General features: G+C 43.1%; 1 long non-coding RNA gene across 1 annotated transcript in view; it reads left to right on the top strand.

Annotated features, from left to right (window-relative positions):
• The window catches only part of LOC102369114, a 93,175-nt gene that overhangs the window by 65,580 nt on the left and 584 nt on the right, over nucleotides 1–27,011 (top strand). The window contains exon 2 of the long non-coding RNA XR_003093047.1: nucleotides 26,597–26,757. This is a non-coding gene — a long non-coding RNA (uncharacterized LOC102369114). The remainder of the gene's footprint in view (nucleotides 1–26,596; nucleotides 26,758–27,011) is intronic.

The following is a 27,011-nucleotide window of genomic DNA, read 5'->3' on the forward strand; positions in this document are numbered from 1 at the left end:
TAAGGGCCAGGCACTGCCTCCTACAGGCAGCTGGCTCTCCTTAGTTGCCCTGGCAACTCGCAGCTGGGCTCGTTACCCTGGCAACACTCAGCTGGGCTCGTTATACTCTGCCAGGGCTCTCTCTCTCCCTGGCAGTTTCTCCTCTCTAGGCACGGGGCACCCAAGTGCTCCGTGACATGTGCCCACTCAGTTGAAGAGCTCCAGGTCACTCTTGGTTGCTTATGTGAAACATATGAAATGCTTGTACACACTGTCAACTTCACAAAAACTAGGATACTTTATCAACCCACTTCAAATCAATCATCTTCCCCTCATGTGTTACAACTACAGAACAGTCCTTAGGGAATGTTGAACATTTCACCTACTGGGATAGCCACCTTTCCCAAAAAGTAAACATAGAAAATCAGTGACTGTGACAGCTGCACTGGTGAGAGACTCTCTTGCAGCTAGCATATACTAGGACTTTTGTGATGGCTCATTTACTGAACATTGGGAAGGAGTTTTTTTATGTAATTTAGTTTTATAGCTCGTTTGTGGTATAGTTATTAAAGCCTTTCTGGCATTAATCGAATGAGGTGTCATGTCAGTCCTTAACTGCACTAGGTTTGAATCCCGCTTTTGACTGCAACAACCATGTCATTTAACACTGGATAAAACCTGCCAGTGTTACATTTTGAACATCTCCAAAATCGTGTCTTTGATCATGACATCAGTACCCACACAACTTCTCATCTATAAGGCTATTGTCAACCTTACCTTGTTGTATGGGTATGAAACTTGGGTGATATATCAGAAACACCTGAAAGATTTTGAACATTACCATTGGCAATGTCTTTGGACAAACCGTCATAGTGGTTGGAAGGACAGAAGAATGAACACTAGAGTTCTGGCTCAAGCAAACACTACCAGCATGGAAGCCATGTTTATACAGCACTTGCTCCATGGGACAGGACATGTCATGTCATTAGGCTGCCTGAAAACTGACTTCCAAAACAGGCCTTACACTTCCAGTTCACTGACGGTCTCCACTCTAGTAGTGGACAAAAGAAGAGATTCAAGGACCCTATGAAGGCCAATCTGAAGAAGTATGGTAGTAACATCAATACCTGGGAGACTCGAGCACTGAGTCATCCCCAATGGTGTCATGATGTAGAACAAGGAACTGATCATTTTGAGCAAACTCACCTCTCTATGATGGCAGATAGATGAGAGAGACAAAGGGAAAGATCTGTGACCCAACACCACCAGGTTCTACTCCCTCCTAGAACTGTTTGCCATATCTGCAGCTGAACATGGGGATTTCAGATTCATCTCCTCACTCATTTACAGACTCATCAGTGACTTCCCTGTTTACTGGAAGACTGTCATCCTCATGTCAAGGGACTGCCAATGCCATTGACAATCCACCTCCTCCTTCCCCTTTCCACTGCAGATGTTCCTCACCCTTAACATCCTACAGTTCTAGCGTACGATAAAAGACAACTGATTTAATATAAAAAACAAACTTGGGAAAGAGAAGGTAATAATGAACCAGTCAGCTTTCAGGTAATAAGAAACAGTTGTAGCATACCAGCTACCTAACCGTTATCACTATGTAATTTGATGCACATTCGTGTATCTCTTATCTCATTTGAGTCAATCAATGTTGCTGAATGCCTTGGCCAATATTCTATGGAGATGAGAGTAAGAAGAGGAGCTCAGTGAAGGAAGTTGAAGTCCAAAAACCAGATATGATCTGGATAGGACATGGAGAAGTAACTGGACAAAGTGAGTATGACAGGTGTGTCACTTCAGATGAGTGTGTGTTTGTCTCTACCATTTTGTGCTCGAGTCCACAGCCTGTAGATGTTAGTGCCACATACAGCGCTTGACCTTACCAAGGGAGTTGTGACTCATTCAGGTGACTGTCTCACTAAAAGATTTGGTACCTCTCTTACCATGAGGTGAAGTGACTGTTGTATTGTAAGCTTAGGGTAACACTTGAAATCAGGTTGGAAACTAAAACTAGTAACTGAGTGTGGTGACTTGTTTATTAAGTCTCTCTCTCTTGCCATCAGTGAACACCATCTGTGTTCTGCCTGCCCTTTGATTTCTGCTAAATGGGCTTTTATGCCTTGATCTCTGACATATAAGTATTAACAGTAGGCAGCTGTTTGGAAGCCATTGGATGTGACCCTTGAGCCCCTATCTGTTTTGACTTATTGCTCTAACTGGGCCTCCTGTAATCTGAGGCCCCACACCCAGGAGAGGTTGAGTTGCCTTTAGTCATCTTTACTTTAACCATGCCTTTAGGTTATTGTATAGTCACCAGCTCAATATTTAAGGATATGCTTTATTATATTATGTCAGAATGTTGTCATGTGCTGCTGTTGTCACGTGGTATTATTGAAAAAACAGGGAGTTGGCTGTAGTTTGGGTTCTGAACTTGCATGAAATAAGACATTTCTTTTTCTAACTACTCGTTAGCTTGACACATGTGCACAACAAAGCACAGCAATTGGAAGGGCTGCAAGTCCTTGCAATTCTGCAAGTCTGCTACCTATGCAGGACTCTCCATTGGACTCAGTGGGAGAACCTAATCCTGTGAGTAAGGGCTGTAAAATCAGATCATCACTGTAAGACTTACTACATTCAGTGATATTGCATTTGAAAGAAGTATGATTAGGGCTAACTCTCTTTTCTTGAGACCTGAATTATGCAGTTTTATTTCTATTCTGACTTTTGCAGTTATAGAAAAAAATCTCCAGCATTATCAGGTTTTGCTTTGGGATGGGGCTGCCTCAAGCTATGAAATGCGCAAAAAATCAAAGTAGACTCACTATGTATACACATTTGTCAGGTTCTGGCTGTCTGTGAAATGATTACTCATTCATATCTAACACGCTTTCAGGCACTTTTGGAAAAGTCTTCAGATGATGTTTGCAGCCAGATTTGAAAGCTGCTGCAGAGGGTTGAATGATTTTTGTGGATTTATACTGCATTGAATCATTTGCCTGTTTGAATATCACATGCAGTGAAATGCTGTAAACAAACGAGCAAATAACTGCAAACTATGACTCCCAGGAAAGGATGATTTGTTTAAAAAAAGAGTGCTCATTTTGGTCACTGCCAAATTACTAATATTCCTATAAATTGTTCTTCTAAGCTTGTATAACATGTTTGAGAATGTGGCAATAAGAAATGTTGAAATGGGGAACAGACTTAAAGGAATAGAAATGGAAAGGAGCCAAGCCAAAATACACAGTGAGCCTTTTCCAGAGACAGGTCAGTATTATATGCAATGATCCAAGCATATTCCCACAAAATGGAAGTTCAGAAGGGAATCATAAGCAATGGAAACTATTACACACTTAATTCCTGTCAGAGACTTCAGTCACTCCAAGTTCATCACAGAGAAAAGTGTTCCTAGAGCATGAAGCCCCCTTTTTTTCCCCTGCTTCTATTTTTCGGCATAGGTGGGTTGGAGTTATGAAATGAAATTGGTTTTCTAACCTAGAAGACAAATAAAGAAAATGCCTATGGACTTTTAATAAGTTTGAAAATGTTGTTTTCCAGGTAAAAGTTTTTTGCTCCTTCTTGGTATAAAAGCAAATTAAAGGGGAACAAAATTTAGAAGCTTATTCCCATCTGATCTTGATTCATTTTAAATGAATCTTTTCTCAGGTTCAAGAATTGTTGAATGACTCCATTCTTTGCACTGCATTTATTTACTTCTCTTAAATCCTTTATAATTTGTTTTATAATGACCCTTTTATGTCAGGCTGCCACACGGTACAGTTTGACAGATTTTCTTTAATGCAAGATAAAATACACTTTTGCTTTTTTAACTGCTTCCAATTGCTCTTATTTTGAGTGGTTTTGTTTTTCAGACAGTCTTCCTGTAGCCCTAGAATGATGCACAGGTGGTCACTTCAGAGGTTATTCCCAATGCAGTCTGCATACCTTTTCAGTAAAGCAGGCCCCACATAGGAAGCTGAAGTGAAACAATACTGTCTAAATCTCTGGTGCTGCAAGATGCTGAGTGTTTCCTGCACAGGGCTCCTAGCCAATAGGAATTTCAATTGGAGCTGTGGATCACACTCACGTTATACCTGTTTAACAGCAAATAAACATGAGCCAGTGTCAAAGAGCAATAATATAAATTAAGAACCCATGTTTAAATATAAATCAGACCAGAGCTATTTATAAGCCCAAAATTCTCTCTCAAAATTTGAAGATTCTTTCCCTTTCTAGCTTAGCAATTGAATTTTCCCCTACAGCACAATGTGGGGATTGTGAAGAGGTGGCGTCTGCTACCTGAACGAACAATGGGGCACTTTTATGTGTGCTCTGGGGGGCGGCGGGGGGAAGCACTTTAATTAAAACAGCTCTGAGAGCCACTCTAATTAAAGCACCACTGTGTCTCATGTATCAGTATCCCCACACTTAAAAATGGCAGTGGGGGATGCTTAAACTAAAGCTTGTTCGATGAACTTTAGCTAAAGCACCTCTGCCACCATTTTTAAGCACAGGGATGCTGATACGGGAGATGCGGGAGGCTGCTGGGGTGCAGCAACTGCCACACTCCAGCAGACTTGATTAATCATGTCTGCTCCAATGCGCTGGAATTCCAGCATGTTGGCGCAGCCTCTGTGCTCATGTATAGGCGCCCATAGAGTCCAATGCGTAATACCCTGTCTTCCTGGGAGGGAGGTGGAATGCTGGTGGACCATGTTCTCTTCTGATAGAAGCCACAGATTGTACAGACATTTGATCTCCCAGGAGAAACTCTTCTGGGAGTGATTTTTAGCCCTGGTTGTTCCTATATTCTTTTTCTCCTGGTGCAGCCATTTTGAACCTAGAAGAAACAGACTGAACACCTGTACAGTTGTGGTTTCACCTGGGAGAACAGCAACTCTCCCAGGAGAAACTGAATGTTTGTATGAGGATCTCTGGGACAGATTGTGGCCCTGACTTTTAAGAGAAGAAAGTTTTTTTTGGTAATACGTTTTTATTAACCAACTACATAGAGGGGAGAGATGACAGCCCAACTTTAGGCCTTAAACAGAAGCAGATATAATCTAAATACCAGAAAAAGAGCTCTTTAGGCATGTCCAGATAAGCACGCACATGTGTTTCCCTAGGGACAAATAGCTGTGGCACATAGCAACTGGGTTGTTCCCAGCAGTCTTACCTGGAGTCCTGGGGGCCTCCTGGGACTCCAGTGGCAGCAATCCAGGTGCACAGAACCTGGCTGGCAGCCAGAGCATGGTTTTGGCTGGCCAGGCTCTGGTTTCAGGTGGTACACACTGCAGCCACATGCACTGCCCCTCCTATAGTTTGATCCATTTTGCTTTTTTTTATTCTGGGAGTTGCCAGTACAGTATCTAATTTTGCCTCTACACGGCAAATATGCAGCACAGAGAACCTGTTCACATGCACTGTGGACCTTCTGTGATACCTCAAAAGCTTTTGAGGCACTGCAACGCCCACATGCATGCTCATCTGGACTCACCCTTTGAATGTGTCCAGACAGGCACGCATGTGCAGTATGCAGTGGTGCAGACCTGTCTGCGGCACTGCACACCACACATGCTGCACATGCAGGGCATTCCTTGCACTGCTAATTTGCAGCCTGGTGGGGGGGCAGGGTTTGACACTGGGAGATCCCAGTATCAAAAAACCTATGCTGGAAAAATGTGGGGTGGCACATGTGGCGGCAGCGTGCACTGCTTGAAACTGGAGCCACAGTATGGCTGCTGGTCAGGCTCCCTGCTGCTGGAGTCTCAGGCTGTTGGGGCCAGACCAAGTACTGGCCCGAGCCTCCCCTATCCCACCCAGGGCAACTTGGTGCATGCCAGAGCACATGTGCATGGGCATTCCCTTGGGACAAGTAGCAACGGCATAACTATGCATGACTGCTATTTGTCCCCAGCGAAACGCTCATGTGTGCTTATCTGGATATACCCTCTGTGTCCAAAACGGTGTCTAGCATCTCTCCAAAATATACAGTTAGCTTAGTAAAAGAGAGAATATTCAACATCCTTGCCTTGGGTAAAACAATTACTTTTGTTTAATCCTATTATGTAAATGAAAATAATTACAAAAGGGGAAAAAGACAATAAACCTGTGGAATAAAAAACTTATCAGAAGTAACTGAAGACCAGGTGAAAGACTGTGTAATTGATTAACCTAATGATGTAAAACATAAGATGTAAAACATTCCCCTTTTGTGAATGGTCACTATTACTTATGTAGTACAGAGAAGTTGGCAGAGGGAGCTTGAAATCTGTAATGAGTCATACAACCATTGTCTGTATTAAGTTAATAGTTTTGTGTGTTCAATAAATTTCTTGATTTGACATTTAAGTTAAGCATTTGGTCCTTTGTCCCATGTGCTAGGGGATCCTGAAGCTTGTTTCCATTTCAGGCAAAATCTTTTCACAGATTAACTTTTAGTGACTTTTATACTTCATTCAGAAATCAGATCTACAGTACACAGCCTCTGAGTATCTCCTGACTGGGATCCAAAGGTACTTTTGATAATCACATCCTAAGTTGGTCAACCAATAAATGGATGTGCTCAAAGTCCAGTGGCACTTTCAAAAATATTGGTTTTATTTTTCCTGTGGGTTCTGTTAAGTTTTCAGCAAGAGCAAAGAAGGAGCTAGGAAGCTGCTCACTCTATTTGTATTAAATGGCGATGATTATGGGTAATGGACTATTTGAACAACCCTTTTTGAAGTTTTTCTTGTTTTCCCGTAAAAAAACCTCTAAGCACTTGTATTTAATTATTCTTTGTATAATTGTTTTTTTAGCTTTCCTCATTACAAATATATTGCTTACTGTGTGACTACCCATGCCTAGTACCATCTTACCAAATGCTAATCTGAGCAGTGAACAGAAGGTGAACCTCCTCCTTTTCTCTTGTTCAGTTATGCAGAAGAGGCCATTATAGGGTAGCGCAAATAACAAGCTGGATTTTACTACTCAAGTAGTAAAATAAAGTTCCTGTTTGGATAACTTGTAGCTATGGATACTAAATAACTGTTTTCTGTTAAGTTTTACTGTACGTAATATATGTATTGTTCAGTTTGTTCCAGCTTTACATTAAACATCATGCATTACCCATGTGTAATTTCTCATATATTGAAGTTTCACTTATCTGAACAGCTTCCCAATAGATGCTGCTGAAAGCAGGTTGAATAACTGAGGATGTATTGCAGATGAAAGGCAACTAAGTCTCAGTTTCTCAGATTTAGAATATGTTTATTCTAGCATCTGAGCAAAGGCAGGACATGAATGAGGAAGAGCTGGTTCAACTCAGCACACTCTTTTTAGAAAGCAACATTGGAGTCTTGCTAGACTCATCTCTGCTTTGGATTTTCCATGTAGATAGTGTCTAGAAATGTTTTTCCTTTGTTATCAGCATCTAACTGGAGACTAACCGATTCTTTTCAGATATATTCCTCTTTTTTTCCATATTGATAAGAAAGCACATCAGTGCTCTGCATTCTGCTTTGCCACCAGTTAAACGTTGGGTCTAACTCAATGACATAGTTCTTTAAAGGTCTAAATAGATGGGGATTGTTACACACTTATGGCACTAAAGGATTACTAAAGCATAATCAACCGAGTGAACACAGAATACGCAACACATGCATTTAACTTAACTAAAATCTAACTTTATTAATCTATTAAATGTTATATTGATAATATATATATGAGAGAGAAGCATTTAGTCTAATGGTCTAAGCTTCAACAGGAGATGGTGGCGCGGTGGAGCACCGCCATGATGGCAGGGACATGGAACAGAATGGGGGGTGGTGGCAGTGGAGTGGACGGAGCGGAGGGGGTGAGATCAGTGGAAGTGGGGGGCAAGGCCAGTGCCCCCCTGCCCTGCTCCCTGTAGGTGGCAGCAATGGAGCAGAGGGGGTGAGGGGCGAGGCCACTGGAGCTCCTTGCTCCTTGGAGGTGGCAGATGCAGCATGGGGGGAATAGTGTCAGGACACCACGGGGGGACAGGCCACCAGTGCTAGCATTGGCCCACCCCTCCCTCCTTCTGTCACCGCCGCCTGAAAGGCTGACGCCAGTCAACATGGCAGCAAAGGGGGAGGGGGGGGAGGAGTGGGCCCAATGCAGAGTGGGAGGAGTGGGTCCACAACAGTGGTTGCAGGGGAAGAGTGGGCTCGGCCCGACATAGCAGCAGTAGGGGAAGGAGAGAAGTGGGCTTCCCCCCACTTCCCTGCATCAGCCCCAAGCCTGCTGCTCCCTCCTCACCACTGTGGCAGGGGGGGGGGGCCTGGATGGGGGGGGCATGCGGCTCCATGTCTGCCCACTTCTCCCCTTTCCCCACCCCATCATTCTTGATGTGCAATTGGCTAGTCAATTACTAAAAACAGAACGTGATCACCTGTGAGCAGTCTTTTGATTTTTTTTTTCTGGCACCAATTCAGATGTTGCTAGATAAATGGTCTCTCTCTCTCTCTCTCTCTCTCTCTCTCACACACACACACACACACATACACAACTGACTTGTTGCCCCCCTTTATACGTTTTCTTTAACTTCAGTCCTCTGATGACCCTTTATTTCTGGGTACCATTGATTGGTTTCCCTGTGATCATCATATTGCTTATGTTCTTACTCTGTCAGAATATTCCTTTGTTCCAACAAGCCCATCACATGCACACATTTTAACTTGGTATTTTACTGGTGTCTTAATTTGGACATGCCCTGGCCTCCTAATTTGGTCTGTCCATCATGACTGGATATCCCCAAGGCTCTACAGTTGGGCACTGTCCAATTGGTCCCCTCTTATCACCTTTCATTAACATATTTCCAATCACTTTATCCATCTGATTTAGTCAGTTAGTGCCAAGCTCAGTTAATCTGAGCTAGTAACAAGGCCCACATGCCTATGTTGATAATGCTAGAACAAAAGCTCCATAAAAAAAGAAAAACATAATATGAAAGTGAACCTAAGGCTATAGCTGACAGTGCAGATACAAAATGCCGAAGAAAAGTTCAAATAATAATATAATTCACCACTCAAGCAGGTGCAACTAAAGTTAAATGTTACAAGCTACCATAACAGGATGCAACAGTCTTAAACACCAAATCTTTCCATAGCTAGGCATAACAGTTAAGCTTATAAGGAACTAGTGGTTGTGAGTTCCCAGTATGTAACTTGTGGAATCAGGATTTTTTTTATGGGGAGACTTTTTCAATAGGACTCATTTCCTTTATTATTCCAACTGACCCCAAACCTTACCTCCATTAGGAATTATTGCAAAACTCAGCCTTTTACACAGGTTTTCACAAATGGAGTTAGGGAGATACTGCTTGGCTCTCTCCATGACTGCCCTCTGGGTAGTAGAGATATGAGAGCTAGTTGGTTTTTCTGAAATGTTAGGTTTTTGTGACTGGAAAAACTGGTTTGCTTTTAACTTCAGAGAAGTTAAAAAGCACTTTTTTCATGGGGGTGAGGATTCAACTTTCTATTGATGAGGTTGGTTAAGTTGCAACTACTGTACGGCTGTAGTGTTCAGCTGTTGTGTTCAACTGTACAGCTGTAGTGTTCCAAAAGTTCTAGGTTAGGAATTTCTATTTTTTTCCTTCTTTCCTTACTTTTTGAGCTAATCACTGCTTTAGATGCTGCAAGTACCACAGCTTTAACAAAATGTTACTGTGTGCTATGCACGTGTAGAAAGAAAAGAGCGTATTTTTATAGGCATAGGAGGATCTAAAATGATTTGCTGTTGCTATGATATGCATAATATAAGTTGAGGTGACTGACTTCCATGGAGAATGACAATTTGTTAGTGGTACTTCCCTGCCTATACCCAAAGTCTGATAGCAAAGCATTCTCTCTCCCTCTCTCTCTCTCTCTCTCTCTCTCTCTCAAAGAGGTAAACTGTGCTTTATAACTAGGAGAAAACTGGAATGCTTTTCTCATGGGAAATTGATAGGTCAAAATTTTGCTTTTGTACCAAACTGGGATAAAAACTTTTTCTTTACTTCCATGAAGTATTTTAAAAATGGATTCAGAACTTTATTTCTGCATTTCTGGTCAAAATATTTTACTTTAGTTTGTTGATTAAACATTTTATTTCAGTTCAGTTCAATATTAGTCTATGCCTTCCCAGTTGCCTCAGCAGAATTGGATTTTCTTATGCTCACATTTTCCTCTATGGGCCAGGCTCACCAAGCAAGCTATATTTCCCATTTCTCAATATGCACTGTAATCCAATTTCCTTTGATTCATTGTATTGGTTTAACCAGAAAAGAAACCCTGCTGCACCATGGAGAAATATAGCCAAGGCGTGCATTTGATGCATAGAAAAGAATGGAGGCATTAGACACCCATTCTACAGCTCCCATGATATACAATGGCAGTTCAGCTGGATAGAGATTATCAGAAAAATGAACCAAAACTAAGCACTTTGATTAGTTCAGCAGTGTGAAGTGTTATGATTTGGGTCAATCTGACTGATAGATGATGAAAAAATATTTTAAATTATTTTTGTGGAAACTATTTTTCTCTTGAAAAAGATTTTTAAATAGAACACTCCTGTCTAGCACTGCTCCCCTCTTTCCAGCTCTTCATCCACTCACCAAGTATATTATTTCTAAATCTCCTTTAGTCTGCAAATAAGATCTGTGCACATGCCACAGCTTTCTTGCTTATAAGAGGAATGAATGATGCTAACAGTTTTGCACTAACCTGTCAAGCAGCTTCATGTGTGAGTGATAGGAGGGAGAACAGTATAAGTGACAATGTTTAATATGAAAATAGAGTTATGTTTTCGCTTAAGGTCACTCTGTAAGCACAGAGATCAGTGTAAAAATGTTAGCACTAGGCCTTCCTCTTTGAGTCTTTGTCTATGTGGGTCCTACTTCTGATACACATGTATCTTACAAACACAAGCTGTTAACATAAGGTGCATGCACATCACAAGTAAGATCCACCTGAGGGACAAAAGATCTGGAAGAAGATGAACTGTTCTATGCTAAGGAAGGAAATTTCAAGACATCCCATGCAGAATAATATATATCTTTTCTCTAAGATAATGGTTTTGTTATTTTTCTTGCATCTTTAAGCCCCAGTACACATCAAGGCAATAACTTAAAACCATTTAGTGGGTTAAAACAAAATTCTCTAGGAACTGCACAGTTTGTTATCCCTAGAAGCCTTCAGGGGCTCCTTTTCTGCTGTGGTTTATTTGGCAAGCTCTGCTTACTGTTGTGATCCTGAACCCACTGGCAGTCTCGCCTGTTTCCATTATGTAAAGGGAAAGGTGTTGGAGGGAAGCAGGTATCAATTTACAGTAGGAAATTTCTCATGGCTTTGGAGTTGTACTGCTAAACCCAAAGGGGTTTTATTGTATTATATTCACCTCGTCATACTCTCCCCAAAGCACCAACTCTGGGTATGTTAAACTTGAGGTTTTATTTGGTTTTTAATAATAGTAATGAGTTGGAAGTGTTTCTGCATTATGTAACCATATAATCTTGTTTAAAAACAAAACAAAATAAAAAAGGACCCTGTGAGATGGTAGGTGATCTTATCCCTTGAAAATTAGCACAGCCAATAAGGATGAGATTGAATGATGATTAGTTAAAATGAGCCTCTGGCAAAGAACTACAAAAATGTAATTCATGCAGCAGGCTTTCTAATCCACCAGGTTTTCAATAATGTAGCAAAAAAAAATTAGTTATGTAGCTAGATATATCTGATGTTAACTGCTTCTATTGATTTTCCTTCCTTGCACCCCTCTGCTCCTCCACGCCCCCTCCCCCCACCCCCCAAAAAGGAAAAAACCTTTTATTTCAACAAGCAATGAAGGATATCTTGGGGATAAATGCCACAATAGATATTCTGCAAGTACTTCTGGAAAGGTGGGGGGTTCCCCCAAAAGCCAACAGAAAGCTGCCACAAGCATCTGAATTACCTACAGAAAACTAGACCAGTTCTGTCCTGATTATACACTAGCACAACTCCCTGAGGTTAATGGGCCTCGTGTCTCTTTTTATCAAAGGCCATAAAACACAAGCATCTGGATTGCATAGGTACATGTTAAACAACCTTGGTGCCAAGACTGTTCTTATGGTTTGTGGGAATGGGGCTGATCTAGGGAGAAAACTCATTACCTCACTGAGCTGAGCAGCCAGGTACATGCAAAGAGGAAAGTCTGCAAGCCTGAATCTGTGAAAGGCATGATGAATGCTGTATGGTGTTTTCAGTTGTTCACAAACATGGGCTTCTCTCCTTCTCGCAGTAGGTAAATCACCTTAGTGCAGAGGCCTCTAAGTCTGCGGTAAAGTGCAAAAGCTCTGAATCTCTGCATAGGGAGAGATGATAACCAAAGAAAAGATTTCTGAGATTAAAAATGTTGTGCTGATAGTGGTTCTTCCTCCCTTAAAATTGTTAAGCAGTATCTTGGTCATTTAATGTGGCTTATCTCAGTAAGTTAACAAAAGTCCAGCGCTGCAGTACTTCACTTCATTTCAGAGATGGTTTTGCCCATGTGGTGTGTTGCCATATCCACTAATACACAGTAGTCTTTTGGATACCCCTGGCCCTTTCACTTGCATTTAGTACACATGGCTATTTGGATCATTATATTCATGCCTATCTGTCAGGATAATATGGTGACCATTGCCAGCATTATGCCTATTTAATTAGTGTTTGTGGGATAGGGCATTTAACTCAGCAGAAAGTCCTTCTGGGGATAGGGTGCCATGTAGGAATGTTAATAATACTTTATAACCTTTCCTCCTCTGTCTGAAGAAGGGTGCTTGTGCCCAAAAGCTTGCAATTTAAGATTTATTTTTTTTTGCAAAAATCTAGCTGATCTAATAAAAGATACCATCTCTACCATGAGTTCTGATTCCTTATCCCTCTACACTAATATGGCTACAACCTGGATACTTGACTTGTGAATAAATTCATAGAAATCTCAGTCCAGTCATGGATACTCTGTGAATAGTGAAACAAGCTAAATAGTGTAAGTTATTTGTTATGAAATATTTGCTCTAGCTCTCAAGGCCTCTACTTCCTCTTATACTTCATCTTACATCCTTCCCTTTCATATCCAAGTGAAGTATCAGATATCGGGCTAACAACTTGCATTGATTTGGAGGAGGATAGAGTTAATTTGCTACATTTCAGTGCCTTTTTTAGTTTCACTGTCAGCCACTCAACCTGTCTCAGCTTTATAAATGATATAATTTTGCCCTTTACTTGCTGGTCTTTGTGGAGCTTCTTTTGAAATAAGGATGTACTCTTGTTTTCAATGGGATGTTGGTTTTTTTTACTTCCATATTACTTGATCTTTTTAAAGCTCTTTTTCATAGGACGTTTATATTCCGTGTAAAAGGTTGGAGTATACATGGCAAAATACTCTCAGATATGAGGCCCCTCATCATATTTTCCATGATATATGGAAAGATTTCAGTGCTGGCTTCATCTTTGTTTTGTTGCTCACGTGAAGGTCTCTTTTACAGAGCCACAGTGACTCATAATCTACAATAAGACACCAAAAAAAGAAAAAAGGCATTTTCCTTGTGTCTTTGAAGCTATAAAGGCATTTAATGAAAAACAAGTCTCCTGAAAAGAAAACAGTATTATTTGTACAAAAATAGAGAGAATGAATTCAGCTTGCGGGGGAAGGGAGAGAGGGGAAAGGGCGGTCTCCAGTTCTCTTTGAGTTCTGCTCCATCTGCCATTGCTCTCAGTTTTGGAGAAGTAACTGGATTGCCTCTGATCTATCCAGTACAGTTTGTCAAATTCCATGGTAATGACTAAGCTGGAAATATCTGTAGCAATAAGTCCTTCTTTTGTTCTTTGAATGATTTACATCTAAAAAGTCACAGTTTCTTAGTGACAGGTAATTGGTTTCTTTTGATTATAAAGCCTGAGATGTTAGCATTAGTTTTACTTATACGCAGCTCTCAAATTTATTTGTAATCTTCATTACACAATAGCTGCATATTCTAGTAAGGTGCTATTGAATAGCAAAAGTATGCAAATACACCAAATAGGGAGTTTTAGTTGCTAAGAACCTGCCAGAGATGAAAGAACTCGTCAGACCAGGCCTGTTATTACAAAGTGCTGAGAACTAGTAGTGTAACTAATGGGAGGCAACTGGGGCATGAACCCTGGGTGCTAACTTGGCGGGGGGGTGCAGGTATCTACTGGCAGCCTGCAGGGAACCTGGCTATGACTACTGTCCCATGCACCATTACGACCTAGGGCACAAAACTACCCGGTTACACCTTTGCTCAAAACCATCATTTTTCTCTGACTCAGGCAGAAGTTGAAGGGGCATCATGCCTTTCATGATTATGCTCATGAAAGAATAATTCTGCCAGGAGCTAAGGGTTAAAGAAATGGTATGGGAGTATCCCAAAGGCCTCTGGCTTCTGCTGTTTGTGTGGAAAAACTTGCTTCCAGACCTGTATACTTCTGATCATTTGAACCTTATACCAAAGGGGATATCCTTTTCAGGTATTTTTTCTTGAAGGTGACTGTAGGAGCTCAGTCTGAGTGAGGACAGAGTAAACACTGAGTATATACTTCAGCATTTGGCTCTCTGTGCCTGTGAAGTTTTATGATGTGGGTCCATGTCTATTACTATGTATTACTGGTTTCTTTAAAAAGTTACTTGAAAGTAATAAGAAGTCAGATTAGTTTCTGCAGTGTGGTGCTTTTCTGTTTTTCCATTGGATAGACCTAGCAATACTTTGGCTCATGTTAGATAACCCAGTGGACAGGGGAAATGCTTTTCCCCTTGATCCATAGAGTTTGAACTTCAATGAAAACCAGAAAATCATCAAGAATAACTTTTCCTTTCCATGACCATTGAGGGTCATCTATCCAGTCACATGCTCAGAAGAGCCCCTGCACTGTTATGGCATATTTAGAGAATGAGCTAGACTGAAAATGTTGTTGTTTGAATGTACAGTGACTGCATGGAAATAATTTAATAGCCTACCTTTTATATTCTCAAACAAGAAGCAAAAATGAGGAGAAAAAGACATTTGCTCTAACATAGATGAGAAACCCTGGTCATTAGGGCCAGAGCATCAGCAAATGTATAGATTGACATACTCTATTTTTAGTTATCATAAGGAGTTTAGAAAGTACTGCAGTTTAGTGCCTACAGTATTTCATAATTTTGTTATAGTCCACTGCAGACATCCAGACACTTTCTTAAGAATGTGTCCTAAACTATGTCCCAGTTCTACCCAACAGTTTAAAAAAAACATAAACAAAATTGTAAAAGTATGTAAGCTGGGAAAAAGTACTAAATACAATACTGTTGTAACAAATTGTTTGTTGTCAGACATGTGTCTCACCTTTTTTTAATGTTTAAGTGCTGAATACATTTTATGGAGAGAGATCCATGCTGCACAAAACAATTGGATGAAGAAACAAATATTTGGAAAATTCAAACATTTAAGGCTGACAAAGTTCTTTGGGTAAATTTGATATCTTTTATTAAATCAACTAAATAGTTGGGAAAATTGTTTTTTGCAAGCTTTCCGCAACAAGCACCCTTCTTCAGGCATAGGGAGAGTCTGCTGTTGTTTTGTATTCTCCTGGATGGAATGGAAACCAATATGCAAAATGCAAGTCTGTGAAAATGCAAATGCGTAGCAGTGAGGATCAGAGGTGATGGGAGACAATAGGTGTGAGACAGGTAGTTGGGATCTGGGGATGGGGAGGGGAGGGAAGGGGGAATGTAGACCTGGTGATGATAGAATGTAACTGGTAAAATGTAGAGTTATCAGATGTTAAGCAGGTTATAATGTACCATAAATCCAATGTCTATGTTTAGTCCATGATTTTTTGTATCCAGTAGATTGAAGTGAAGTTCATAAGCTTGTCTACAAAAAGTGTTTTGTAAATTCCCTTCAAGGATTAGGACTGAGAGATTGGAGAGAAAGTGGTTGTCTTGTGAGAAGTGTGCACCCACAGGTAATTGGGTATTTTTGTCTTTGATAGATTTTTGTTGCTGACACGTGCAACGAAGTATACCATACAACAAGAACCTCAGCTGCACCAATTTTAAACTGCTTCATTTCCATTGACTTCAGTTTATTTACTCCTCATTCACACCAGAGTGAAACAAAGAATAGGGCCTAGATATTTCTGAATATGTTAATATTTCTGTTTGAGCAAATATGTTTTATTAAGTGGTACAACTGGTTCTGACTACAACTTTATTTCTAGGAAAAGGGATCATAGATGGATACCCACAATACAATCTACAAAATGTTTCAACGCTTAACACTTCAAAGTATCTTGCTATTGTTGAAGCAGGAAAAAACCTGTACCTCTGATAAAGCATTCTGATTCAACCTCTTTTGGCAGCTTTTTCATCTGGAAAGGTTGCTGCATACACAGCTATCAAACTGATCAGTGCATGGAGTCAGCATTGTGAATACCTGCAGATTGGATTACCTAGACAGTATATTTTAAAGCTGTCTTGACATTTAGTTTAGAAAATTATATGTATTAAATTTTAATACAATAGCTTTTTGCTTAATACTGTAATTCTTAACTGAGCAAAAACCTCATTAGCTTGTTAGTGAGGACTGGAGAACTTGACCTTTTACACTTAGAAATATATTTTGTACTAGTTGGGTACTAATATTTAGAAAACCTTTTTTTTTTACATTTAAACCAAGTTATGCTTAAACACATGTAAATAGGGCCACTGACAGACATGCAGCTCCCCACTGTAACTCATGGCACTTTGCTGAAAGTGCCATGAGTTAGTGAACCCCCTGACCCAAAAGAAATTTACTGTTGGGTTGGGGGCATGGATTGAGCTCCATTTTGAAGCTGATCCAGGAGAAGCTGTGTGTCTGAAGCCTCTCTTGCCTCTAGCCCTGCGACCTGTTTCCCTACCCGCTCCAGCCAGCTGTTTGCAGGATGGGAGGTGGGAAGGAGGGGGAGAGAGCTCTGGACCATGGGTTTGGCCATCCTGTACTGGAGCGGGGATGGGTGGATTGGAACACCTGGTTTCAACAATGGGGGCAGGAGTGGGCTGCATCAGGCCAGCCCCAATCAGACAGAAGTTAATGAAAGCACTCTGCTTTAGAGCAACTTCATCTGAACCCTTGTTCATGTCATGCGATTGGTCACTTTTTAAAAATACTCTGCAGCTAAGCACTTCTGTCAGGGCACAGCTGTAGAGCACTTTCAAGGGGCCAATCACATGAGAAATGTCACTTCTATTAGTGTCCTAATTGCCTCAAACAGGTGACCTGGTAATCCAGTATATCCATTGCTGCTGTGTCTATTTAGTGTTGAAGATTTGGTTTTCATAAACTCATGGTCCCAAAATCATGACTATTCTCTTAGCAGGTTCATGAACATTAAGATCCTGCATAAAAATGCAGGATTCTGCTTTTAAATTGTGCTAGCAAGTGGAATTTACTAATTCCAAGTATTCCCTCCCTCCAGGGCTAGGTCAAGCCCCCTTCCTTCTTGCAGGACCAGATTGGGGCCACTTCCAGCCCCTCTTCCCCAACTCCTGGCAGGGCTGGGTAGGGCCTGGGATGCCCCCCAATACTCACCACCTTCTGTGCATCAGAGGGGGCCCTACTGTTACTGCCCTAGGCACTGGATTGAGACCACCAGCTGGATCCAGCCTGCAGATGGACTGGCCACTGCCCATCCAGCCCTTTGGGGAAAAAGATTGAATACCATGGATCTAGCCTGTTCCAGGTGCTTCCCAGGAGAAAGATTCCAAAACCTCATGAGGTAGCTCTTTAGTGCTTACCCACCCTCATACTTTAAAAAAAAATCTTTCAAATATCCATCCTAAATTTTCCTCGTTTCAGCTTAAGACTGTTACTCCTTTCCTGTTCTATATGGACAAAAAGACCATCCTCTCTTTAATAGCAGCATTCATGGTAATGTTGTTTGAGTCATCAATAGTGCTAAACCACTGGCAGGGAATAAGTTTTTACTACCTGTATTCTATATATGGTACCATTAGTGCGGTTGCAGACTGATCATCTCATAGCCCCAACTGACCCTGAGAAGAGCCATGTCTTGAACACTGTAATTAACATAGACCTTGTTCTCAAATTGTTTCACAAGACACAGTTGGTTTTGTAACAGAAAAATATTTAGGAAAAGTGCAGTTTCAAATGTTGCAACATAATCTTCAGGAGGATGATATAAGTCTAAATTTATTTATAAAAAGTGGTTTGAGATCCTCAGGGGAGGGGCTATAATACACTGTTATTGGTTTTAGGGATCTTCCTTATCAATAGTTTTTCCACATTTGGAGTTAGATGGAAAAAAATCTCAATTTTTTCCCCTCATGTCACAGTCATACATTCCCTTGCTGTGAAAAGGCTTGCTAGTAATTCAATCTGAAGTAAAAACCAACTTTTAGCATTTTAGCTGAACTGCCAAAATCCAAGCAAAAGAGAGAATACTGTGGATTATATAAATAGGACAAATGATGTCTGTCTTGCCTTATTACTTTTTCAGACATGGAAAGTTTTAATTTTGTTGCTAGCTTCCCCCTTCCCCCTGCTCTTTGTCATTAAGAACTGCATGCCTTTCATACTATTTTGCTGCAAGCAGGGATTAGTACTCAGTATGTTACTGCTGAAACATGTTACAATAAGACAAGGGTCTAAAGCTTTGAGAGGAGGTTTAAGGCAACTTTTTCCTTCAGTCATGATGCCACATTATGTGATCATGAAGTTCTAAGTTTTCCTGTGAAAAAGTTCTAAGTTTTCTTCTTTCTCCTCTACCTCTTTGGCTTTTTAAGTCAAGAAAAAAAAAGAGCCTTTTGAATGTAAAGTTGTTTTATGATTAGTGCCTGGTTTAAATTGTGATTTTGCATTTTTCATGAAAATCACAAAATTAAGTGATTTTTATGAAAAATGCAATTTGCAACCAAATGCCACAATATGGCTGCTTGCTGGGGAGTTCCCAAGCAAGTGGCCATATCATGGCATTTTGCAGCAACAAGATGACTGCTGCAGGCTGGGGAAAGCATTCCCCAGTCAGCAGCAAAAGCCTAGCAGCCAAGGGGAGAGACGAAGGGGGTGCAAAAGGGATAGGGGGAGGAGAGAGTTTGAGGATGGGTAAGGGAGGGGTTGCTTGCTTCTCTGGGAGGGAAAACTGGGGCATTGAGGGCACCTGGGGACTGCTTTGGCAGATGGCCCTGGTTCCATGTAGGCCCTGTTTGCTGCTCTGGGCAGGAAAACTGGGGCACCAAGGGTTGGGGGCAGAGGACAACACACATGCAGAGGAGCAAACAGCTCCTCCCCTACCTGGTGCCAAGGCTGTCTGCCAAGGCACCCCCAGGTGCCTCCAATCCACTGGGCCCCAGTTTTTCCACCCAGAGGAGCAAATAACCCCTCCCCTACCCAGTGCCAGGGCCAAGATCAGTGCTGAGCTTCCCTTTCCAGTGAGGTGCAGGGGGTATAGCTTTTCACCAGTACTCAGAGGCCTTGCTCCCAAGGCCTCTGCTGCTGCAATTAAACCTGGCCCTAAACCTGCCCCCTCAGCCAATCAGGGGGTATGGGGGTGTGAAAATGGTGGCCCCGCCACAATTGGGCCACAATATTAGTAAGATGGGATTATGATTTAAACCAGGTCCAACTTATGGTCGTGCTAATGCTCCATATTGTGTCACAGGGCACAGACAAAAGTTCTGTTTGTCACATGATTGGCCCCTTGAAAGCACTCTAAAGCTGTGCCCTGACAGAAGTGCCTAGCTGCAGAGCTCTTTAAAAATGACTCTTAAAAGCAGCAAATTAACCGTCATGTAATGAGGGTTTGAACCAAGGTGCTACATCATTAACTTCTGTTTGTACCTGCCTGGGAGTAGGGCTGGGCTGGATCAGCCCAGTTCTGCCCCCCGGTGCTGTTTTCAAGATGAGAGAGGGGGAAGGGAGCAGAGGGATCTCTAAATGGGGTTCTTGACTCTTATTCTTGTCACGGTTGTTGAAATCCAAGTTTGACAGTTTTAAAAGGACAATGTAGAATCTCTTAATGTAAAAATTCATTTTTTTTCTCCTCTGTCTGGTCAGTATGTCACAGAAGACATTCAATGGAATTAAAGTTAACCTAATGCAGAACTGAAGTGTGGTACTGTGCTTAGCATGCCTGCCCCTTTTAGGGGACCAGAAACTTGCAAAAGCAGCCTGAAAGGGGTGAGGGAACTAAAGAGGAGGGCTCCACCTGACAGAGACAGGGGTGGTCTTAGCCAAGAGATCAGCCCAGACCCTGACTGAACAGGATGTGAAATCTTGGAGGTTGCTGAGAGAGAACATCATCAGGCAGACAGGCTACAGCTGAGGCAGGCTAGAGGTGGGGCAGGAGGCAAACAGGGACCATATGAGCTGGGACGGAGCTGGGTTTAGACAGAATATAATCCCAGGCCCCTGAATTAAGCCAGCGGTAGGCCAGGGAGGCTGCTAAGAGAACATCTCTTCAGCAAGCTGGCTCCAGCTCCTGACTGCCAGCATGGAGAGCGCATCCTCCGGCAGTCTGGCCTTGAAAGTCACAAAGGGAGGAGCTCCAGACAGCAGGACAGTGGACAGGTTCTTGAGATGCTGGGGAAAGCAACTCTACTGGCCTGGGGAACAGGAAAGTAGTACTTGGGTAGAGAGAGATTGTACATGCAGGCAAGTGACTGTGGGTTTAAGACCAGACCCAGACCCATGAAGGGCTGCAGGGGCAGGAGGGACCACCACCAAAGACAGCCAAGGGTGGCAAGTCAGGCCAAGGGGAGCCCGAGATCTCAACTGACCTGAAGTGGGGCCAGTGCCCAGGAGAGGTTAAAGGACCGGGAGAGGCTGCAGCTGAGGTTTGCTGTAACAGGGCAGGCCAGATTGTCAATTGTAGAGTGTGAACTGGGACAGGGGGTCCAGAAGTTTGTAGCCCCATGGGGGCAGAGAGAGTCAAGAGGCCCATAGCTTGGAGGGGCAAGTATGAGCCCAGAGAAACCAGGGGCTGGAAATGAGACCATCAGGCCTGGGAGCCCAGAAAGGAGGTATGTCATCAGCACAAGAGAAATGCCAAGGAGTCCATACCCAGGAGGGGCAAAGATGGCCAAGGCACGATAACTCATGAGTTGGACCTGGGCAAAACAGAAAGCTGCTAGGTTTTGCAGTCACAGCAGTGGGGCTGCTTGTGGTGGGGCTGTCCCTATAAAGTACCATGGGAGACAAACCCCAGGGAAGGGTGAGTATGGGGCCCCCAAAAACCCCACTTTTCACTGCCTTGTGGGTTACCCTTTGGCAAGGGAAGGCATTTGGAGAGAGTAGACCCTTGGGCAAGAGAGGGCTGGCAGATGAGTGAATGACCCATGGAGTCTCACTGGCCCAGGACATAGCCAGGGCACAAAGGTGAGAGAAGACTACAGCCAGAGCTGGAGATGGGCCTAGAGATCTCAACTGGCCTGAGGTGGCCCAGGGCCTGGGATGCAGAGAGGAAGGGGATCAGAGAAACTGCAGCCCAGAATGAAAATGGCTGAGAGAGAGCCTTCTGAGGTGAAGGTGGGGGCTGAAGAGTAGGGCCCAGTCAAAGGGTTGTGAGAGCATAGAAGGCCAGGGACTTGTAACCCAAAAGTGTCATGAGGCAGAGTCAGCAACTTGTAGCCCAGGAGGGGCATGCAGGGTCAAGGGACCTGGAGGTCTCAACTCGCCCGGAGCAGCCAAGGGAGGACCAGTGCTGGAGACCACCAGGGCTAGAGAGCCCAGAGATCTCAACTGGCCCAGAGCAGGGCCAGGGCCTAGGAGGGGCCAAAGGTCTCAAGAGAACAACTGCTGGGGACCAATCAGGTTAGGGAGCCACAGCCTAGAGAAGGGCGGAGAAAGAATGACAGGCCTGGTACCTGAAGAAATCCTGGGAGCAAAGTGACCAGGGCCACCTGCAAAGCTAGGAAAGAACAGGACCAGCAGGGTCTAGAGGCCCAGAGAGAGGCCAAGAGTGGGACCAAAGGATCCAGGGGTCTAGAGGGAGGCTGAGAATGCGACCAAAGAGTCTGAGGACCCACAAAAGGGGTAAGAGAGTGGAGAGAGAGAACATCAGAGAACAATAACAACTGCGAGGCTTGGGGTGTGGTGTAGGAGTGGAACGGAGCCACGCAATTAGCTCTTAAGGCAAGGACCACAGACACCTTGTGGTCATTAGAAGGAGATCAGGACTGGGAAGCCCTGAGGCAGCCTCCCTTTTATAACCATAAAATACATCAAGGTGTAGTAGGTGATCAAAGGGGTGACTGTCCCCAGAGAGCGAGCAGGGTAAATACACTTTTTTGTTCTCCAGGGGTTTACAGCAACCGCTGGAGAAGGTGCCCTGCTACAACAAGCAGCATGCAAACCACTAGATCTGTCATCTTATTCTTTACATGGCCAATAGGGTTATTTCATTTTCCTTGCTGCTCCCATCACTATACAGGGCATTAGAAAGGGAGGTCAAAGGACCTTGGTTCTGTTCCAGCCCTCTCACAAACTTGCAGTGTGCCCTTGGACAAATACTTTCATTCTCTGTGCCTTAGTTTTTCCCTGTATAAAATGGTAATGCTGATACCTTCCTTTGTAAAGCACTTTAAAATCCTCATATAACATGCTCTTTATGAGGTCTGAGTGTCATCTCATTTTATATTTTGTTTTTTTCTCAACTTCAGCAGATCTATACACATAGGAGGATTCTAGTCTTCTTCATTTTATTCCCATCTGTGAGTTCAGTGATAACTCTGGGGTAAAACGAGGTTTTTCCATGTTCTAGTATCTGTCTCTATGTTCTAGCATTCTGTTTCTTTGGCTTGTTTCTCCTGCACCTGGGATTGCAAGGTGGTCTCCCATCCAGGTACTAGAGAAGTCTAAGACTGTTGCACATCCAAAACCAGGTGCATTCAGTCCAGCATGGCCATTGAGGCCCAGCACCACAGCTTCCTGAAAGAAGATTTAAAAGAGAAAGGCGTGTAGGAAAAGGGCAGACACTTCCCAATACTGGCAGTTCCCAGGAAGGTGCTCTTCCCCACAAAGTCTACCTCTCAGAGCTCCAAACTCCCAAAGAAAACAATACCCGACCTAGTTTTAAACTCTCACTGGTTTTTAAACAGCTGCAGTACATTTACTTTTTATTCCCTGGCATGTTTAATTCTACTCAAAGGCCACAATGTATGATGATATTAACATGTAATGTAAAAAGCTCTCTTTCATGTGGGGAGCTTTAACAATTCTTAGGGTATGATATATTCCTAAACCAGGTGTGCTTGAAATGTATAATGTACTTAGTTGAAAGGTTTGTCATCCAGGGAGATTTTGTTTTTAAAAGTGGTCTTTAATATGAATGTCTTTGTCTTCTGCATCACAATCAATGTATGATCCTGTTACAACAGTAAAATCCTACCGTGTGGATCCTTAGGCCTACACAAGGTCTCGGTGGCAGCAAAAACCTTTGAATTTAGCCTTCTGGGGTGTCTGTATGCACCACAAGTTTTAATCCTCATTAAATCAAATAGGTTTATAAAATTTGAGCTTGTTTATTTTGGAGCGTTGCATCTGTGTTTAGGCATGTACAACACTTAAATGACCTTTATGGCTTTCATTGGTCTAGGGTTTATAGGTGTGGTGTTTCTTAATCTAGCTTGCATTAATACCTCCTAAAACTGTGGTCAAGGCAAGGAGAATTATACTGCCACAGTTACTAAGTTGGTAGAGTTAAAGCATAGGCTGTTAAAGTGTGTGAGCTGTTATACAGTACTCCACGTGGATCAGGGACTGTAGACTGAATATACTGCAGCATTAAAATCATAACTTGAATCCTCACAAAAACATTCATTTTATGAACCACTCTTTCTATCTCCAAATGCTTTGCTGTAAATTAAGCAGTAAACAAATACCAGACCCACAGGAATAGCTGATACCCTTTGTACTGTAAATCATTTATAATTTTCGTAAGTGAGAAATCATTTTAATTCTCCTACCTGGCCCTAGTTATGTATCACGTGTGGCCTTTTTATCACCTTGCTTCTTTGGGCAATCATAAATAAGAAGCTTTTGTTTGTTTTTGTGCTCTTTGATTTGCAATTTCCTGTGTAAATATGCCAAGAGGAAGGGAGAACAATTTGACACTTAGGAGTTCAGAATTTAGTCCCCCCCAATGCTGTCTCTCTTGCCTTCTCTCCTTCATCAGGACTGGAATCCACTCCCTCTTCTAATGTTCAATTTATGATTCTGTTCCTACTTCTAGAAGGCTAACAGCAGAGGTTGCTGCAGCATTTTTGCTTGAGTGTTAATTATCCTTCACAAATTAATGTCCTTCACTAACTTTATAACAACATAAACCAAGGAAATGACAACAGGACTCAAAGTAAAACCAATAAAATGCTTTACTGGCACAGCCAGTTTCTAAAGTGCAATAGGCAAGATTCTTGGGTCTCTGTCAGTGATGTAAAGAGCAGTACGAGATAAAACTTCCCAGCGCATGGGTGACTGGTGCCACTTTAGTCGGGCGGGGGGCATGCCCCTCCAGCGACCAGTCAGTGACTGGAGAGGGGTCTCTCTGCAGCTGATAGCACCAACCGGGAAATGACTGTGGCACTCCTAGGAGTGGCTGCATCACTTCATCTGGCACTCCCACTCCCCGGCTGGTGTTTGCAGGGGTGGGCACCGTCGCTCCTGCCTGCCCCCTCTGCCCATTGCCTAAGCTGGGCGTGTGGCCTGTCAGGGGGTGTACCAGCACTCAGGGGGTGCTGTTTGCAGGGGTGGGCACCGTCGCTCCTGCCTGCCCCCTCTGCCCATTGCCTAAGCTGGGCGTGTGGCCTGTCAGGGGGTGTACCAGCACTCAGGGGGTGCATGCACTCCCTACACATCACCACTATCCCAGTGTATGCGGAAGTGAATCTTTTATGAAAGGCCCCATTTAAATCCATCTTTCTCACAGAATTTCCTGTCAAAGCTCCATAGTTTGTAAGTGAGGTACAATCCATGGGTCAACATGTTGCATCATTATTTATTTGTATTTACAGTAGTGTCTTTGAGATGGGCTTGGGTTGCATCTCAAAGACACTAGAAGTGGACTTGGATTGTATAGTGGTAGGCTGGTGCTGAACCAAAAGTTTACATTTAGTGTGATCTGCCCAGTATTGGATATCTAAAATATGAAGGAGAGAGAGCAATACTATAGTACTAAGTCCTTGTTAGTAGAATGAAAAGTTGTGTGGAACTTGAGGCCTCAATCCTGCAAGCACTTATTCATGTGCTTAACTTCATTGCCCATTGATTTTAATGGAATTGCAGCTATTAGATAAAAGCACCAGAAAAGCCCCACTAAAGCACCTGATCTATACGGGCATCGGGTGAGCTGGGTCCAACTAACATGCTGCATCTTCTGGGCATCCACTGAGCTCGGCACAGGAGCACACTGAGTTTAAAGGAAAGCAGCATTTGATGTTAGGATTTTTTTGGGGGGGGGGTTGTTTGTTTTGTTTTTAAACATGTGTAAGCACCCACAAATTCGGTGTGAGACCTGGCAATGGTAGTTGCAGAAAGCTCACAACAGGATCACAGGGGTGAGTTGCAGTTGGGGGTCCCACCATAGAGTATAGTAGTTAGATCACTTGTCTAGGCTCTAAGCCCCCTTCACCCAGAAGAGGTTTGAACCTATATCTGCTTCTCAGCAAAGTTTCCTAGCCACCAGGCCAGGGGCAAGACAAAATCAAGCAGGAGAGTAAGCCTGCTGTGTGACTAATGAGATGGATGCTGCCCTGGAAGGGGTGGGGTTCTGTTCCTGGCCCCAGTGGTACTTCTGTCCTTTTGCATTTAAGTCATTGGATGAAATGGGTAGATTGCTGTGGATAGCTTCTGTCTCTGAGCACATGCCCTAACTGATAGGCTATTTGGATAAAAGGTGGGAGGGCCCTTACATGGAAATGAATACCTTCCTGTTGTATAAATTTGACGTGGCAAAATAGGAGCTAGCAATGGAATAGCCAAGCATTTAAGAAACTCTACTGGGTAGGAATAAGAGGCAATTTTCTATAGGTTGCTGTTCAGCTGAATCTGAATGAATTTTCTCGTGAACAATGCAGAACGCTTTTTTGACTTCTTGTCGGGAAATAAAAGGGGAACTCTGGCTGAAGGATGGGGCCACTGGGACAGTAAGACTCACCCGGAGAGCTGCGGAGGTCTGAACTCCAACTGGAACAGGGTTGTGATGTTTGCAAAGCCGGTGCTCCCTCCAGATTGGAAGAGAGAGCCCATGGCTGGCAATGTCAGACCCTGGGGAGGGGCAGTGGAGAGGGAACACCAGCAGACCAGGAGTCAAAGCACTTCTGGGCTTTGCCAGGTCCGGGAGCAGAAGTTCTCCTGCAGGTGGAGAAGAACACCCACAGCACCAAGCAACAATTGGAGGATTGTTGGTCATTGTAAGTGAGTGCAAAAGAAGGTGGAGGACCGCAGACTTTGAGGGTGAGGAAGGGTCATGGCCCAATCATAATGAAGATTAAAGTCAATTAGCTGTGAAGGCCCTGAGCCAGTGAGTAAGCAGCCAGTAGACCACTGAGCTGCTGGACTTTATTTTTGGTCTCTGAATTTAAAATTGTTTTTTTCTGTCTCCAGCTTGCCTCCCTTGAGGGAAGGTCCTGCGAAGGAAGAAGGGAGGGGAGATCCCATAGCTTGGCAAGCAAAGCCCATTCCAAGGACGACTGCAGCTGGAAGGGGTTGAAGGGTGTTGTGGGGAGTCCAGTGGGGCAGAAACCTGCCCAGCAACAGATGTTCAGGTATTTTTTGTTTGTTTGGTTGGTTTTTGGCTGTTACTCTTCTGTTTTCTCCTCCCTTCTCCCTATTCAGCTGGTGTCAGCAGGAGAGGGACCCTAAGACTATTGCTTTGGACTAAGTGCAGGCTTATACCCCAGAGTCATCAAAAAGGGAGCCCAGAGGCCCACCTGCATGTCACTCTAGGAAGGAGCTTATTGGGGACTAGTGGGTTGGGTTTGTTTGTGTGTGTGTGTGTGGGGAGGGGGGGGGGGGGGGG

This window comes from Alligator sinensis, unplaced genomic scaffold (genome assembly GCF_000455745.1).
Source record: "Alligator sinensis unplaced genomic scaffold, ASM45574v1 scaffold29_1, whole genome shotgun sequence".
Classification (NCBI taxonomy): Eukaryota; Metazoa; Chordata; order Crocodylia; family Alligatoridae; genus Alligator; species Alligator sinensis.